The 18,632-nt window shown below is 33.8% G+C and overlaps 1 long non-coding RNA gene across 1 annotated transcript; it reads right to left on the bottom strand.

The window, feature by feature from the left end:
- Window positions 1–1,701: 1,701 nt before the first annotated feature.
- Window positions 1,702–10,796, bottom strand: LOC121068275. Its single transcript, XR_005818770.1, has 3 exons — window positions 10,769–10,796; window positions 2,750–2,798; window positions 1,702–1,762 (listed from the first exon to the last, which is right to left on the bottom strand). It is a non-coding gene; the product is annotated as an uncharacterized LOC121068275 (long non-coding RNA).
- Window positions 10,797–18,632: the final 7,836 nt, after the last annotated feature.

Raw genomic sequence — 18,632 nt, 5'->3', positions numbered from 1 at the left:
ATTGGTACTCTAAATACCAAGCTCTTATACTGAAATGTCTGGGTACCAGAGATTGGACTGCAGATATCATCTGGAATGTGGACAATCTCAAAAACTTTTCTGATTTTGGAAATACATGTTTGTTTGTTTCTTTTATCTGCTACATTACTTATCCTTTCAAAGGTTTCAGATTACAGTTTGAATTTAAAGTATAAATACAGAAATATTTTGACAGATAAGGACTTCAGCAAAATACCTTCAGATTCATACATGATGTACATTTTCTACAAATTTGAGGATACTATAAAATGGCTCATAGAACAAGTTGTACCTGAACAGTCCTCTTTGATTCATATCCATGAATGATGGATTTGGAGGAAACAAAAAAAAAAAAAAAAAAAAAAAAAAGAAAATTGTGAAAAATAAGTGTGAAAAAGCTACGCTGCTACTTATATGAAAAGAAATAAAGATCATGCAATCAATAAAACTGTGATTAAATTAACTGATTGCTTATGGAAACCTCTGCGCATTAATAATTGATAAAATACTATAATTAAAAATAAATTCTGATAAAAATAATTTGATGAGATATAATACTTTCCTAAAAACATCTGAGTAGAAGTGAAAATGTACAATCACTGTTATTATCTGTTGCAAAGATAGCTGTGGAAATATCATATTAGGACTTTTTTATGATCAGCACAGAAAAGAAAAAATAAGCAAATAAGGCAGTATCTGAATGAAATCAGTGCACAATTCAAAGCAAAATTACTGCATTCTTTTGATCATTGTTATAATTTGTGAATAATAAATTGTGTAATAGCTACATGGAGGGTTCAATTTGGGAACTAGGGTGGGTTGAATACACTAGTTATCAAGATATTCATGTATTCCTTTGTTGTATGATAGGTTATGCATAAGCATAAATTGTTGAAAAATTATTTTCTGTAGGCATTTAAATATTATTCAACCTACAAGAACAAGTTTAGTAAGAAAGGCATTCATCATGAAGCAAAGTTCTTATAAGTTGTATGGCTAACTGAGCAATGGAACTTTGTTAATTTACACTGAAATATATAGTTCATAATATGGAGCAAATACACACCAGGCTGGGTTCTCCAATGTGTGTAGCTTGATTTTATTATATTTTTAATTAATTTAGGCTTAGCCCTTTATCAAATCTTCTGTTGACATCTCAGATGCAGAAGCATTCCTTTCTGTCTTGCTGTGTGCTGCAGAACTTCTTTGTTTATCCACAGCAACTTCAGAATACGTCCTAGTCTCCATTATACTGTCTTTCAGGATAGCTTGCAGAACTTCTGTGGGAGTGTGCAATTATACTCTTTAGATACATTTCCACAATGAAAAGTCCCAGTTCTTTTTTTTATTATTTTTTTATTTTTTATTTTCTACTGATTTGGTATACCTATAGAAGGGAAATGCCTTAATGTTAAGTTGAAATTGTACTTAACTTTAAAGGAAAAATGAAAATAAAAGTTGTTATTTATACAAGATAAGAAATAAAACAAAATGTTTAATACATTTATAACAAAATTCAACCTAGAAGGTTTTTTGTTTGTTTGTTTGTTTGTTTTCCCTAACCAGTTTACTTTCTGTAGATGTTTACTTTACATGGTCTTTTCAGAAATTTTGTCTTTCTGTATATCTTGAATTTCAAATTCAATTAACTAAAATAACCTGCTCTGATAGAAAGATTACAATTCTTCCTCTCCTTGGATTTCTCTAGGGAATCTGGACAGACTAAATCTCCAGCTTTTCATCCCTGTGAAAACAAATAATAATGATTAAAACAAACAAACTAACAAAATCAACAACAAAAACCCACCACAACTGTATTTCCCGCAAGTGAATTCAGGTTAGAAGATCTGTAGTCTTTTATAACCAAATTAAGCATTTCCTCACTTCTTTTAAGTGGCAAATGTCACACTAGTCAGATAAGGAGATGTCCTCTGAAATTCTCTAGCCAGTTAAAACAATCTTTGATTCAATTTCTACCCTTTTATTGGCAGTTTATCTTTCTGTTTAAATGGTTTATCTTCATGAACTGAACTGTGTATTTTCTATTGACTCACAGATTAATAAATGAATCTGATACAAACACTTAATTTGAAGTGTTTCCAGCTCATTATTGACTGATAAATGATACAGCAGTGATCTATCATTTTGGAATTACTACAGGTTTCAGATGGAAGGTTCCAAAACCTTCCATTTAACAATACCATAGCAAGCTGACTTTTTTTTTTTTTGAAAGATATTGTGACCAACTGAGTTAAAAATAGCGCTTGATAGTTGTTCCCTTGCTCCTGAGATTTACTGCAATATAGTTGACTAACAAAGACTAGTGCAAAGATGAGCAATACCAGAAGCTCACATCATCATAATTTCAAGTGCATCCTTCCTCATGTTGTTGCAATGTGTAGGTTGATGAGTGGATTGGGAAATGCAATCAATGTACAAAGTATCTGTCACCCTTCTTTTAAGTGATGGATAGAACAATAGTCATCTATTTTGCTATAAGAAGTTCAAATCTTAAATTTGAGATACGTTAGAAGCCATAGCACTGGTAAAAATAATTTTGGTTTTATCTTTTCTATTAATACTTGTATTGTGACTGGAAGGTATTTTTCTTACATTATTCTCCAAATATGAACAGTTTGATTGTGGTTGTAAGTATCAAACTTAAGCTCCACAGGTGTGTTTCCTTATTTACCTCAAAATATAGTTCTCAAAATAATTCTGTGCTGAATACCTGAGGCAGCTGCAATTTCCAGAACGAGGCGTGGCTGCATTGTCAGAAACTGTCAGGGTAAAAAATAATCTTGTTAAAGCTTCTTAGACCTTTTTGAATATTCATTTATTTATATCAAAAACATTACTGCAGAAATGTTGATAAGGAATCAACCTGAAAAGATAACAAAAAATCAATTTTTAACTTTTTTTTTTTCTGTCTCAGCTTCTTGGTTGTCTTCTCTGTTTCTATTACTATTAGAGTTACATAGAAAAAAAAAATATATATTTATTCATATATTCAATTCCTTGTGAATTTCAATGCCTTCTGAATTTTCATCTGAATTGCTGTTTCTGATGCAATAATCTTTTAAGTTTTGGCTGCTAAAATACAAATCTAAAACTATGCAAGGTGATTTTTATTTTATTTTTTGAGACTTCATGCTCACAATCTTATGTGGGTAGATAGAAAGAAAGAAAAAAAAATGAAAATTTTGCCAATCAGCTACAAACACTCATCACCTGTGCAGATGGTGATTGTGAAGGATGTGCAGAGACCTTTGATCCTAACCCTTTCTTTTGAATGGCAATTCTTGAAATCACTTTATCATATTTAAGCTGTAAAGCCATAAGTGATTTGGTTAATTTACTTCCATGTTTGAGTGAGTGCTTCTCAAGTACTTTGCTGAGTTGGGTCCTTACAGCACAACAAATCATTAATGTCACTACTGATGCTGGTAAAACAATTGAGAATAAAGATTTGAAAGAAGAATCAGATGGTATTTATTATCAAAAGTATGTTGCTCATCACAGCTAAGTTCTCTTGGTAGATTGGTAAGACTGAAATAGAATGATGTCGTATTTCTCTTTTATAGGTCTATCAAACATTAAGGAAAACTCTGAATGGAAAGATTATTTTTACTGGATATAGTGATGTTGATTCTGGGGCAAAATGTTCTTTTATATCAACAGTTACATTAGAAAATATTTTAATAGTTCTTTACATGGTTCTTTTTGTACTATGTTGCCTCATAAAACCATGAAAATAGAAAAAAGTCACCACCACATATTTAGATAAACCATTAATGTTTCTTTTTGGCTTCAGGGGAAGAAAAAAAAAAAAAGGGTACTTGAGCCATTTTATTTTATTTTATTTTATTTGGGGGGGGGGGGGGGGGGGGGGACAGAGGGGGAACAGGAACACCACATCAAAAGGCTTTTTTATAATTCCCCTAACCATATAACCTCTGAGTTACATGAAGTAACTGAACATCTGAAAATGTTATATACATGTCTAACACTCAGAAATGTATAATAAACAGATCTAGGATCATATGTTTTATCAGGCAATAACATATATGATATATGATATATACTGAAACTTAAGTTTCAGTAGTAATATTTGTTCTTTTACTGAAACAGTTTCTTCAAAAATAAAATTATCCTATCATTGTGTGACAACTATACATTGAAGGTGTATACTAAATATTCAAATTCTGATAGATTTCATGTTTAACAAAGAGAGTGCTGTGTTCCTCCATATGTTCAAAGATTGAATGACACACAGCATAAGAATATGTGAAAGAGTTCTTTGAGTAATATGAGTTTTCCATGGCAACAACATCCAAAGTTGATTAAACCAATCCTGTAGAGATGGTGCCCGAGTACACATCCATTTTAAGATGATAACAACCTTAACACTCACCAGTAGATGGAAACATGTCTCCTTGTGTAGTCTACCTAAAGTCAAACAAATTTGGAGACTAGCCCAGTAGCTTGCTAACTGGTCTGAATGGATATATCCAGTTCAATAATTGGAGAAATATACTTCATATTTTCCCCAGAAGGTACTGTTTTAACAGAAAACTGTCCTCTTACAGTTGTCTAAGCATAAGCATAAAATGTTTTCTCATAATATCTTTCAAAGAGGTTGAAATCATAGAAATGTACGGAGAAAATATGAACTCTATAATTTTGCAGCACTATATCTGGAACTGAAATACTAAACTGTTGCACTTCTATTCTAAAAAATGGTTATTCTAGAATCAATGATAATCTTGCAAAAATGATAAATAATATTGTATGTTAAAATTTTTATGTCTTGAATTGAAATACTGTAGAATAAACTTCAGAGTTAATTCCTGTAGAAAGCTGTTAGCTCTTTACACCAAAAGGAGAGAATGTTTTGCAGGAGCTGTAGTGACTATATTCATTGTGTTCATCCCAGGTACTTCAGACTGAAAAGAGGGGTGAAGTCAATGAAGAAAGGTAGCTCCTTCAGAGAAATGTAGGAAATGTAAATACGTCGTACTTCTGGAATACATTCCCTCTCATTCTATAAACTACACAGATTATAAAGTGTGATATAGACATACTATCAATAATTGTACAATAGATATGTTCTCTTTCCTTTACCTGTATTTTAATACGTCAACTGCTTGATTGTAGCTATGCATATATGTAAAGTATCTTAATAAACCAGAAACTATCTACCCCCCAAAAATTGTCTTTTTGATTATTAAATAAAGCCTGTATAGGTGCTGAAAAAAAAAAAAGGTGTGTGTTTGGGGGGGTTGGGCGGAATTTCATAATACTGCTCCATAAAATCTATTGGAATATTTTGCTGTTTAACGAGGTAAGACATTCTCAATTTTAGGTCAGGAGACCTTTTTATTACCTTGCAAAGTTGTTTGTTTATTTCAGAGTAATCTCTTGTTACAGCATTTTGCCACAGTATTTACCCATTTTAGAATCATAGAGTCATATAGTCTTTTATGTTGGAAAAGACTCTTAAGACCATCAAGTCCAAACATCAACCTGACACTAGCACGTCCATCACTAAACAACGTCCCTAAGTGAATGTTCCCCCAATAACAGCACCTACTGTAGTGACTGAGGAGAGGTAGCTTAATAGTTCTAACCTATAACCTATAACACTATACCTGACTGGGGGAGGAGAGATCCAATTATAGATATCAATATCTCTGCATAAAATTTAAAAGAGTAATATGTCAGTAATGAAAAAAAAAAAAAGTCTATTTTTAAAAATTAGTCAATATAAACCAAACCAAACCAAACCAAAACAAAACAAAACCTGATAAGTAGACAATACCCTTTAAGTGGAAACAGCAGCAGTATTGAAGCATAAGTATTTCATTCTAAAAGTAATAAATGTGAGGAATAAGTTGTCAGGTAAGCCCACTGAAGCACATAGTGTAAATGAATTTAGGAGACAGCTAGAAGTTTTTATAGAGCTAGAGGTGAAATTAAAGATAGTGACAAAGCAGGAAGAATAGGCTGAACTAACACATATAAAAGACAAGTTTTCTGGTTCTTCTCTCCAACATTTCTTTATGTTCATTACAGAGTGCATCTGGTACTTGTTATTTATGTTAGAGAAGGGCAGAAAAAAAGAAGTTGTTTCAAGTGCATTATCCCAAAGGTCCCAGAAACTTCACCTTCACTTCACTTACGGATAGGAAAAGTCAAAAAAAAAAAAAAAAAAAAAAAAAAAGTAAAAGTTTAGACCTTAGTTGTACCTAATTTGACATTTTGGGAAGCTAACACAGCACAAAGCACCACTGGTAGGTCATAAGGGAGAAAACATAGAGTATATGGCTGATTTTACCTCATCTGCACTGTGTTAAGAATCATATTCTGTGCATTGTTTTTATTCTCCCATGCTGTCGGAGTCCTGGAACTGCATCAATAGCTCTTCACATTGGGTCTGATCCAGCTCTCATTGAAGTCAGTAGGAAGACTTTCATTGACTCACCTGTGAGCTGAGTAACTTTCAGCATACATCTATCATGTACAGGGCAAAAAAAAGTACTGGAGCTGGCATGTTTTGAACAAAATTGTTAGGATTATTTTTGGAAGGGAGGGGTGGAAACTGACGTTTACAATATTTTTCATTTATCTTAGCAGTGGAATGTTGTTTTTTTCTAATTATTTAGTGAAAACATGGAAGGAATATCAAAGTATTTTATTTACCGGAACCAACTATGCAAAAAGGGAACAAGTTTCAATTTAAATACTGATTATTATTATTTTTTTTAATAAAATTCATTTTGTAGGAGTTGGAATATAATAATAATTCTATTCTCTTTAGGTTTTGCTGCTGAAACTTGACGCCTACAATGATTTTGAATATTTGGTATTTATATATCCACAAAAATGACTCGAGTGAAATTATTCATCTATATATAAATATACAGATGGAAAAATCTGAACACATCATTCTTAATACTTTTGACATGTCTGTCTCAACCTTGCTACATATAAAGTGCATGCATAAAGATCAGAATTGATGCTTATATATATTTGTTCATATTTATTATAGTTTATATACTATATGCAGTGGTAAATAGAACAAAATATAGAAATGCTGTTTCTCTGTATGGAATTAAAATTATATCTGTTGGGCTGTTTTTGTTGAAAGCTGAAGTGGACCATTCCACTGAATGTGTAAAAAAATGAATTGAGATAATAGAATTTTTATGTGTTAATAAGCAGTAAAATGTTACCTTGAATTATGAACAGCAAGAAAGCTAAAGAGAAAGAAAAATTTGAAGTCTTATTTTGAGGTTTTATTACCCAGATTCAATAGACCTGCTTTTCTATCTATGGTCAAAAGCACAGACTGGAAGTGCTGTAATAGTCATTTATAGCTGGATATTACACATCTCTAGACCTTATGGTGTTACTTGACAGCTAACAGTCTTTTGATGATTCTGTGTGATGCTGAAACACAGGATGGCTTAAGATAGTGGCAAAAGGGTCTAAAATGTCAAGTAGGGATTGGCATAATTATGGGCCCTCCAAGGATTTTTGTAGATATTAACTCCACACTGGCAAAAATAAATAAAATAAATGGTGAGACAGACCTTTGGAGACTCTATAATCCAGTCACTGTGCAAAGCGTCTTGATCATACTGGAGGATCTAATACAGAAAAGGAACTACCAACTGCTGTTTCAGCAAGTGAAAAATAATGTCATACAGTAGCCCTCTAGATACTATTTCAAAATTATAACATAATCATAAAATTATTTTAATTAAACTCTTATTCCTGTACAATTTCCAATAGTATTATTGCCACACATATCTTGTTCAGAATTTAGCTTTTGGGACATATTATCTCTTTTCAAGATTTTGATTATTCTGAGTCTAACTGATGATGACCATTTGATTTCGTGAGGTCACAAATATTTACACGTTTGACCAGGATAAGTGACTATAGAAGTATGCTTTATCAATCAGAATTCTGAATGTTTACTATTTCATTTTTTCAGTGTACATGAATAAGTACACATTTGTGTACCCGGAATATACCTATTTATTAGCATGCATATTTAATTTGTTTTTAAGAATATGTGCAAGACAAATACATATGTATGCATTTTGCAGATGGAGTGATATTTTTATAACTATCCTCTAAGCCCATTATAAAATAATATAACATAGTTAATATGAAAACTATTTGAAATTCAATTTTTAAATTTAAATTTTAATTTATGTCATTATTAGATAAATGACAAAAAAAAGAAAGATAATTATAAAAAGATAACTATGCCATTGTCAATTTTGAACTAATGAAGTGGTAATCAACCAACAAACCAAATCAACCAAAAAAAAAAAAAAAAGACAAAAAAACTTGTTCCTTGGAATTGATTAAAACATGGTAAACTGAATGTGAAATCTAAACAAGCCATAACCAATTATCCCTACTATTTCTGATTGCTAGTGTCACAATTTACAGGCAGAGAGATGCAAAGAACTAAGGAAGGAAGGGAGTCTAATTCTTTTGATTCTGGTGGCACGTTTGTAGGGTGAATTGGAAGGACTGTGACAGATTCATGATACTTAACACTTGACTAAATTAGGGGTTTTGTCTCAGCAGAAATCCTCTCAAATCTTTGAAAGAGTAAGAAAAGTGCACCTTCCCATGCTGTAGAACTATTTATTAGAAACTGACAAGCAGCAAGCTGAGAGGAGATATGAGCAGGTGCCTCTTTGTTATCTCCAGAGGCCTATTTAATTCCAGAGGAAGGTCTCAGGTGAGGTGTTATCTGCCTCTGGCTGGAAGTAAGCACCAGTCAAGTGAGGCTTGTGCTGGCAACATCTAAGCTAAGTGCCTTGAGCTAGCAGGGTGAATATATCCTAAATATCCATTCTGGATAAGTAGGTTAGAACACTTTCTAAATATCACCAAAAATCTTCTTCAAATATTTGGAGCTTCTTTACTTTTGTTGTTAATTTGTTTTTAGACAAAATTTGAAGTTCTAGTAAATAAAACAGCCTGAGGGCTATCTCCCTTTCTTAGAAAACTTGTAAAAAGTTTCTCCTAGCATTGTAGGAGAATAAATAAATAGCTTCAAAAAAGCCAATAGATTTTTTGTTTGTTTGTTTGTTTTAATAAACCTCTTCTGAACATAAGTAAATACATTATGAAAACATGCTGCAGATCTTAGTTATGGGAACAAGTGTAATACGTAGCCATATTTATTTTTTGTGCAGGTGTGACCCCTGAATCAGTTGTGGCTACCTGCCTTAAATACTATTTAACTTCTGTGGGTCCACCATTGTCCTTATATACAGGTTTACCAAACATAAGTAGCCATTACTTTGAAATCAAATTTTCTTTTTTAATCTCTTTACCATGATTTTCTGTGGTCCAAGGTCCCTGGTGGCACCCAGGCTGTTGAAAGGTGTAAAGTCTGGTAACCATTTTAATATGTTCTTACCTCCAATGAATTGTTCAGTCTTTAGCAATTTAAGTATGCAGTTCATTCAAGCTACCACATATGTTACATATATATATATATATATATATATATATGTTATATTATTTCTGGAAGTATTTCAGTTTTCACCTTATTTTGCTTTAAATTAGAACTATAAAATATGAGCAAAATTAAAAATGCACAGTAATTTATAGCATAATGAATATCTAGTTAAATTTACTGGTGGTGGGTTTTTCTTTTTTCTTTTTCTTTTTTCTTTTTCTCTTTTTTCTCCTCTTTTTTTTTTTTTTTTTTTTTTTTTTTTGGTACATTCTTATTTTAAAGTATATTATAACTTCCAGGGTTATGATTGTTTGCAATCCATTTTTAAAGCACTTAAAATGTAAAGTGAAACAGAGATGATAGAAAATCTGAATATGTGAAAACACATTGCTGACATTGAATTAACTTGATATACAAGTGCTTAAACTTTTGGTACCGACTGTGGAGATAAATGATTATCTCTTTCAATTAGGAGATATGCATTATTAACATCTTGCAAATATATTATTTTGAATTTTATTTTATGATAAGTAATATAAATGTAGTAAGTCAAGCAAACAATAATAGATTGTTAAAATAAGAAACAGTATGTACTTATATTTACATTCATATCTAAATGAATATTTGCATTCAAATAGAAATGTAATATAAAGTTAATAACAAAGTACAGAAAGAAAGAAAATTGTATGATGAAGTCCTATGAAACCTCTACCAGAAGAGGTCATATTTCATGGTGTTGTCAAATGCACTTTCTGTAATGGTCATAAGGTCTGTGATATCCAATTATATAATTTTTTGCTAGCAAATAAAATTTCCGATTTGAATATCTATTACTTAAAACAATGCAATCAAGAGTTGGTTCTACAGTATCTATACAGAAAGGTATTGCCTATTCCAGTCCTAGGAGGGAAAGATCACTTCTACAACAACAAAAAAGAGTATTCCCTAAATACTCTCTTATTTTGCTGCATCATCATTTTTAATAATGGCAACAATCCAGACCCACGTAGAATTTAAACAGGAAAGAGCATAGAGGTAGAAAAAAATAGCTTTTCAGACAACCATGGTTGTCCTTTGTCCCCAGGACAGGTGCATTGTAAGTTTCAATTCACATACAGAGGAAAAAAATAAAAATAAAAATAAAAATAAAAATAAAAATAAAAATGTACTAGAGCACGTTAATCCAGAGAAAAACAATTTAGCAGTGACATCATCAAAGACACCCACCATGAGGGTGGTTCTAATTTCACATACCTCTGGTCATCTAACGATTAGACATCAGGCCACAGTTAGACCTCCAGGTTCCTCCTTGGTCTGAAGATAAACTGGCACCTGCAGTGATGATTCACTCCATCTGCCTCAGGATGTGAGACAGGGAGCATAAATCTCTCTCTGCAGGTGCTTTTCTGTAACCGTTTGTTATAGAGACCATGAAGACTAGTCTAGAGCACTAACAAGTCCTGTAATCCCAAAGGATTAAATCACATCAAATGTCTAATTTTACCAGGGGAAATTAAAGTGTTCCCCACAGAAAACAAACAAAAAATAATTTTGAAAAAGAAGACTTAGATTCTTCAATCCTTCTAATATTTTTTGAAATAAATAAATAAATAAATCTTAAATATTCATATAAGCCTAGAGACAAGGTGTTGGGTTCAAATTTGCCAAAATTTTTGAAGCAACATTCAAGCAATCTGTATTTATAAATATCTGCACTGTTTCACATGGTTATAATAGAATATGATTCTTAATACAAGGAGATTCTCAACACTTACTTAAAGTAACTCAAAACTACGTAAGATCCATTGTTTTGAAATGTCACAAAGCAGCTTAGTGTTATCACACAGAGGTATAATGTTTCTCTCCATGAAATATGATTAAAAGTGTATCTTGCTACTTACGTGTGTCTTCCTTTCTGCTTTGTGTCTCTTCGCAGTGGATTTAATGCTTGTGTCAAGCCAGTAATGTAATGAAGTAATAATAGCTTCACACAAACTGACAGCGAACAGGAAGTTATATAAGGCAGTGAAAACAGAACTCTACTTACTCACCAAAACTACTTTAAAATAATGTTAATTGTTATTACACTATTTATTTTTTTTTGCCCAAGAGATAAGAGGGATAAGGTTTAGCTCTATAAAAATTCTACATTTTTGGGTCAGTTCAAAAAGTTTTTAAATGGACTATGTTGTGTAAGTCTATTCATTTGTGCTCACAATACCTTAGATTTTTTTTACGTTGTATAAATTCAAATGTTGCATTCAGTGTTCCAAGACAATGTTGTATTTTTGGAGCACCAGTTTAAATATCCTTACTTTTTATTTAATCTTCCCTCAAACATTCTCTACTCAACTTCATTATAGAAACACCGGTGTTAAATAGAATTAAGATAAATTTTATTTGCCATCATTTTTATAATTTTCCTGCAATACTTCCATATCTTTCCAAAACTTCCTAGTTTTAGAATGTTCCTTGCATGATTTGGATTGTCTTTGTTCATACAGTTATGCAATAGTTACTGAGTTACATTCAGGCACATATATACAAATAAATCCAGCCTGGATTTAAAAATCTCAGGATCATGCTAAAACCCATATCTTGTTTAAAGAGAAAACTGTAGGAAACGTCATGAGACATTTAGAGTTGCGCTATTATTCTTAGCTGATTGAAGTATTCATCATAAGACATGTATTTGCTGAATGTAGCCCTTTATTCTGTCTCTATGAACAGACGGAAATTTGTATACATTTTGTTTCTCCAAATTGCTCCACTAGTTACTGCAAATATATTCAAGCTTTGAGATTTTTATGAACTTTAGCAGAATATTCATAGTATAATATTTGTAATTCACTATTTAAGCTTTGATTGGTCTCCAGACCAACTTAGTTCTTGCAATCCTAAATTTTCAGCCTAGAGGGACTCTAATGATGTTTAGGCTCATCTCCTGCTCGCAAAAAGGACTCTCTTTACCCAGAGGAGCATTAGAATTGATTTCAGAATGAGGAGAATGGATAAAAACTTATATGAAATGATAACTTTGTTTCTCTACTGCCTTTTAGTTTGCCTCTTTTTAAAAGATATCATTGTAAGTATACGTAGAAGAGTGTCTGCTCCTTTAAGTGTACATGGTCAAGGGCCTTTTCCAAGTCAATAAGGGATAAAAAGAAAGGAAGAAAGTGATGGGAACCAAGTCTGGTCAGTCACACTAATTTACAAGATTGTGTGAGAATGTGGGAATGTTGATTGCAACAGGGTTATCTGACTGAGGACTTCTAGGCTGGAAGACAATCACAAGAAACAAACTTTCAAGTTGCACTAATTGGTAGGCTAATAAGCCACAGATGTACTTCCAGAAAGGATGAACCTTGCAGCTGAGAATATTGTGAACCAGGGGGCACAGACTGGTTGGGTCCAAAACCTGTAGAGTTCTGCAAATTCATTGGTGGTGTGCAGGGGGAAGGGAGAGGAAGAAGAAAAAGAGAGGGAAGATAGGTAGAAAAGGATAGAAAAGGGATGATTGTGTGTAAAATGGGACAGGACAGTACACTTATCTGGCTGAGGTCTGTACCTGACCTTGGCCTGTCACGTTGTCTTATATGTCCTTGTTAATTTACTTGACTCTTTCTCTGCATACTCACACTCTCTATCCCGTGTGTGTGCTGTGAGGACTAAGTGCCAGATACTGGCAAGAATTATGTGTGAGTGAAACTGATGCTAGCTACTGGAGTCAGGCCAGGGCTGTGGGTACCCATGGTCTGTGGTGCCAGCTGCTGGAATGAGTGGGGGCCTTAGCATCAGTCATTGGAGAGTCCATAGCTCTCTTGATCTACTGAAGATCCTACAGTCTTTATGCCTGGAGTGCTAACTTCTGGGGAGCTGGCCTGAGTGAAATGGATGCCTGCTACTGAAGTCGGACTGGCAGGGGGGGCAGCCCTGGCCTGTGGTGCCAGCTACTGGAATGAGTCGGAGGTCTCAATACCAGCTACTGGACTGAGTAGGAGTCTTTTACTCCCAGCCACTGGAGCTGTGCTCCCAAACCAGCTATGGAGGGGGGACCAGTATGACAGTGGTCTTGTACATGACTTGGAAGGATTAAGCTGTGGTGCCAGCTACTGGGGGTTTAGTATAAGTCGAATTTAGTACCAGCTACTGGAGTCAGGCCCAGGGAGTGCATACCTTTTCATCTCTTGCTTCCTTTACACATGTCACTATGGGAGAATCCTTATTATGGGAGAATCCTTATTATGGGAGAATCCTTATACTTATTTGTATGCTGTACGCGAGTGAAGCAACCCAGACTATTTACGGTCCACTGTGCAGTTTAACCCAGACACTTGACTTTAAATACAGGCTGCCTGAATCCAACATGAATTTGTAAATGAAACTGAGTTTGACAGGTTACTTTGTGAAATTTACCCTTCTTTATGCCTGTGCAAATAAGTTTGCTGTCAAGTAAGCCAGCGTGCACCATTTATGAAATTGAATTGATTTCTCTTTTGCTAATATTCTGCTTGGTTGCTGCTTTTATAGAATCATAGAATCATTAGGGTTGGAAAAGACCTCCAAGATCATCTAGTCCAACCATCACCCTACTACCAGTGCCACACACTAAACCATGTCCCTAAGTACCAGGTCCAACCTTTCCTTAAACATCACTAGGGACGGTGACTCCACCACCTCCCTGGGCAACCCCTTCCAATGCCTGACTACTCTTTCTGAGATGAAATGTCTTCTAATTTCCAATCTAAAACTCTACTGGCGCAACTTGAGGCCATTCCATCTAGTCCTATCACTAGTTATTTGCGAGAAAAGGCTGATCCCCAGCTCCCCACAGCTTCCTTTCAGGTAGTTGTAGAGAGCAATAAAAAATTACCTATGTTGGACCTCATCCCACTGACCTCTGCCCATCGACTCATCCTGTACAGGTCCCTCTGCAGGGCCTTCCTACTCTCCGGCAATTGACACTTCCCCCAGCCTTGTTGTCATCTGCAAGCTTACTGCGCTTAATTCCCTCATCCAAATCATCAATAAATACATTAAAGAGAATGGACCCCAACACCAAGCCCTCGGGAACCCCACTTATGACCGGTCACCAGCTGGATTTCACTCTGTTCACCACCCCTCTCTGGGCCCGGCCATCCAGCCAGTTTTTAACCCAGCAAAGACTGTACCTGTCCAAGCCATGGGATGTCAGTTTCTCCAGGAGAATATTGTCGGAGACCGTGTCAAAAGCCTTGCTGACGTCTAGGTAGACTACATCAACAGGCTTTCCCTCATCCACCAGGCGGGTCACCCAGTCATAGAAGGAGATGAGGTTGGTCAGGCAGGACTTGCCTTTCATGAACCCATGCTGACTGGGCCTGATCCCCCGGTTGTCCCACATATGCTGCATGATTGCATTCAAGATGACCTGTTCTGTCACCTTTCCTGGCACTGAGGTCAGGCTGATAGGTCTGTAGTTCCCTGGGTCCTCCTTACAACCCTTCTTATAGATAGGCATCACATTAGCAAGTCTCCAGGACCTCTCTGGATGACATGACTGCTGATAGATGATGGAAAGCAGCCCAGCAATCACATTTGCCAACTCCCTCAGCACCCTCGGGTGCATTCCATCTGGCCCCATGGATTTGAGACAGTCCAGGTGGAGCAGCAGGTCTCTAACTGTTTCCACCTGAACTATGGGGGGTTTCTTCTGATTCCCATCCCAGACTTCCAGGTTGGGAGGCTGAGTACTGTGAGGATAAGTGGTCTGGCTAGTAAAGACAGATCCAAAGAAGGCTTTAAGAACCTCAGCCTTTTTCTTATCCTCAGTAGTCATGTTCCCCCTTGTGTCCAGCAAAGAATGGAGATTCTCCTTGGCCCTCCTTTTGCCGTTGATATATTTATAAAAACATATATATATTTTTTTTATCCTTAACCATAGTGGCCAGGTTGAGTTCATGCTGGGCTTTGGTCTTCCTGATTTTTCTCTGCATATGCTGGAAACTTCCTTGTACTCTTCCTGAGTTGCCTGCCTCTTCTTCCACCAGACAGATATTGTATGTGGCAACAATTATATGTTTTTTACAACAACCATTACAAGAGCGTATTTGAATATGTTCTCCAGCTGATAGCTATTGGTAAATTTTCATTACTCTTAACAGTAGTATTTCTTTTTAATGAAACATCCACATTAAATAATCTAATTTGTTTCAAAACAACCACTGAAGAATTTTTAAATGCAAAAATTATAATAATAATTAAAAAAAATAAAAATCCAAAGATTGCAGGCTTTATAGAACATATTATAGACTTCATGCCTAAATCTAGTGACAGGTTTTCATTATCACAACAATATCTAAGGGAATCAAGGTATAAGTGGCTATATTATACAAAGTGCTACATAAATACAAGAAGATCAATTCTAGAAAAACTAGCTGTCTATGAGATGCTTCACAAATTATAAAGGTGTATTTTTATCTAATTCTGAAATTTCTTATAAAGCATAATGAAATGAAGTTAGTTATCTGTGGATGAAAGACATCTAATGAAAAAAAACAGTAAAAATTCTGGTAATTTCTTAAAAAAAAAAAAAAAAAAAAAAAAAAAAAAGACCGAGTGATCCTTCTAACTTAGCTTAAATAGTAAAATTTCTATTAGAGTTAAAGTTACAAAAGATGACAGCTTGTGAAACATATATAAGGTTTCTGTAACCCCATTTGTATAGTTGGCATTTCAGACTGTGGGAATAAAGGTATTTTAGTAAAACATATTAGTCATTCACACTCTTTTATCACAAGTTTTGCACCCTGGAAAGTGAAAACTCTGATGTCCTTGAAAGTTTTCTTGGAAGCCTAAAACTCAGTACTATACTCACTCAGATACACTGCAACAGCCCCTGTCAGTATCTGTCTTTCTGAAACCAAGATTAGAGACCACACAAGAAATGGACAAGAAAGCTGCCCTTTTGATGGTTTATGATTTATTTATTTTTTTTTTTTCTAGTGCATGACTCCATTTATCTTTGAGGTTTGTCAAAAATGTTTAGTTAGCCACTAGCATTCTAGACTAGACAGTTTCTTTTTTATCATTTTGAGCATCAGCTGTGTCTCATGTAGCCATGCAAAAAAGAATAAACTATAGGTTATTTTTCTTGTAGAATTTGAACAATTGAACATTATAGCTATTGTTTCTCTGCTTCAAATGATGACAAATGCTTTTAATGATAACTACTATTTTGGGTGCTTCATTAATTCTGATATGTAAAAATTTCTTTATTTGGAAGTCATTAGCTTTGTACAGAATGATTAAGCTTGCAAACAAAAGCTTTCTAAGGTTTCATTTTTGTTTTCAATAGTAATGTATCTTTTATAGTTTTGGACTTCTGATGGCTTTTTATAAATTGGAGTGAATATGAATATATACATATATTTTTCCAAAATCATATCTGGTATAGATTTCAACAATACTAAAAAATAAGTAGCTGTAGAATTAGGGTAGCAAATCAAACAAACATAAAACAAAAGACAAATAATATAAATCTTAGACAAGGTAACATCACAAAGGATTAAGGCATAAAAATTTCTTAAACACACTAACCACAAAATTAGAATATCCGTCTAAGCACTTTTTTTTAAGAAGACCTTGGTTGTTCAGGTCTTCTCAGTCCAAGTCCTTTAGAAATGTAAAGAAGGAGTAATTTCTCTGAGTATTTATTCCATATTCACTTCTTTCCCTACAGGACTCTCAAAAATTTAAACACTTTTTTTTTTTTTTTTTTAATAAAACTCATTAAAGGCTTTTTTTTTTTTTTTTTTTTTTTAAGTTAAATGTTTGGGTTCCTACCATTTATTCAGTCTTCAGGAGAAAACTTCAGTTAGTTACCGAAAGACTAGATTCCATATTTGCTGATGAATTTTTTCGACAGCAGAATTAAACACAGAATGTTTATAGTAAATATGGCATGGGCAAATGCAGTGTGTCTTGCTCATATCTTTATTGTTTCATCATCAATTATCTTGAAAGTGCCTTGGCTTTTTCTTTTCCTGCAAAAGTCCTATCTAAAAATGTTAGTATATTTTATGGAACATTTAGTACTTGATCCGGCTGCTAAAACTGCCACAGGCATGAACATTGTAATGTGGACAACTTCTCAGCAGGAACTGAAATTCCAAATAATTTCATGTCTGTTAATGAAGAGGTCAATGTATAGTGTCAATGTTCTGCAAAAAGACCTCATAGACCATTAGCAGTTCCTGAAACCAGCCATGCTAAAAGACAGAACTTTTGAAATCAGATGAATACTTTGAATCTTCAGTCATTGACAAATATTTTATTCTTAACACTTTCTTACTTGTGTAGTGTATTATTATTAGTAGTAGTAGTAGTAGTATGCTGATAACCTGGGACTAGTAGAGAGTGACTTCCAAATAATGTTGCTGTAAAATAGAATGAAACAATAACAATATTGACTAAGTGATTACATATATTTGTGTATGTGTGTATTGAAGTCCAGTTTCTGTGATGTTTGAGAGGGACTATAGCCCAATTCCTTCATGTTGCAAAAAATAACAAATTTAATATATATATTTTTTGTATCTTAGTTTTATATGTTGAAATTGATATTTATTAATATTTATTCATATTTAGAAGTTGATTGTAGCTACATCTGTTTAAAACTTTCCTTTTTTATCTAACTGGGTTGTGATTCCAAAATACAAAGATATAAAAATCTATTCTCAAATATATTTCACCTGTTTTAATTGAATAGAAAGGAGGGTATAATCTTTCATACAGATATGTAATTTTCAATCTTCACATAGTCTCCTAATCAAGAAGATTTATTAGTATGAAAATTATTTGCAGTATATTAGTGATCTCAAATATGTAATTCACAAGAATACAAAAGATATGTACAAAGCAAAGAGCTTTAAATTGGAAATAAAAGAGTACCAAGAGAATGGTTCTAAAAGCCACAAATAGACACCCTAGTCTCTCATGTTTATTCAGATTATGCAGTAATTATAACACTGCTTTGCTAAGTTAGGACTTAGTTTGCTAAAATGCCCCAGATTTCTATTTGCTTCTTATTCCTGTACAATCTGTCTCCTTCCAGCCCTGTTATCATGACTGTCTGAAA

Source organism: Cygnus olor, chromosome 3 (assembly GCF_009769625.2).
Source record: "Cygnus olor isolate bCygOlo1 chromosome 3, bCygOlo1.pri.v2, whole genome shotgun sequence".
In the NCBI taxonomy this organism is placed as follows: domain Eukaryota; kingdom Metazoa; phylum Chordata; class Aves; order Anseriformes; family Anatidae; genus Cygnus; species Cygnus olor.
Note: the sequence above shows the minus strand (reverse complement) of the source record. Positions and strands in the feature narration are given on the sequence as shown.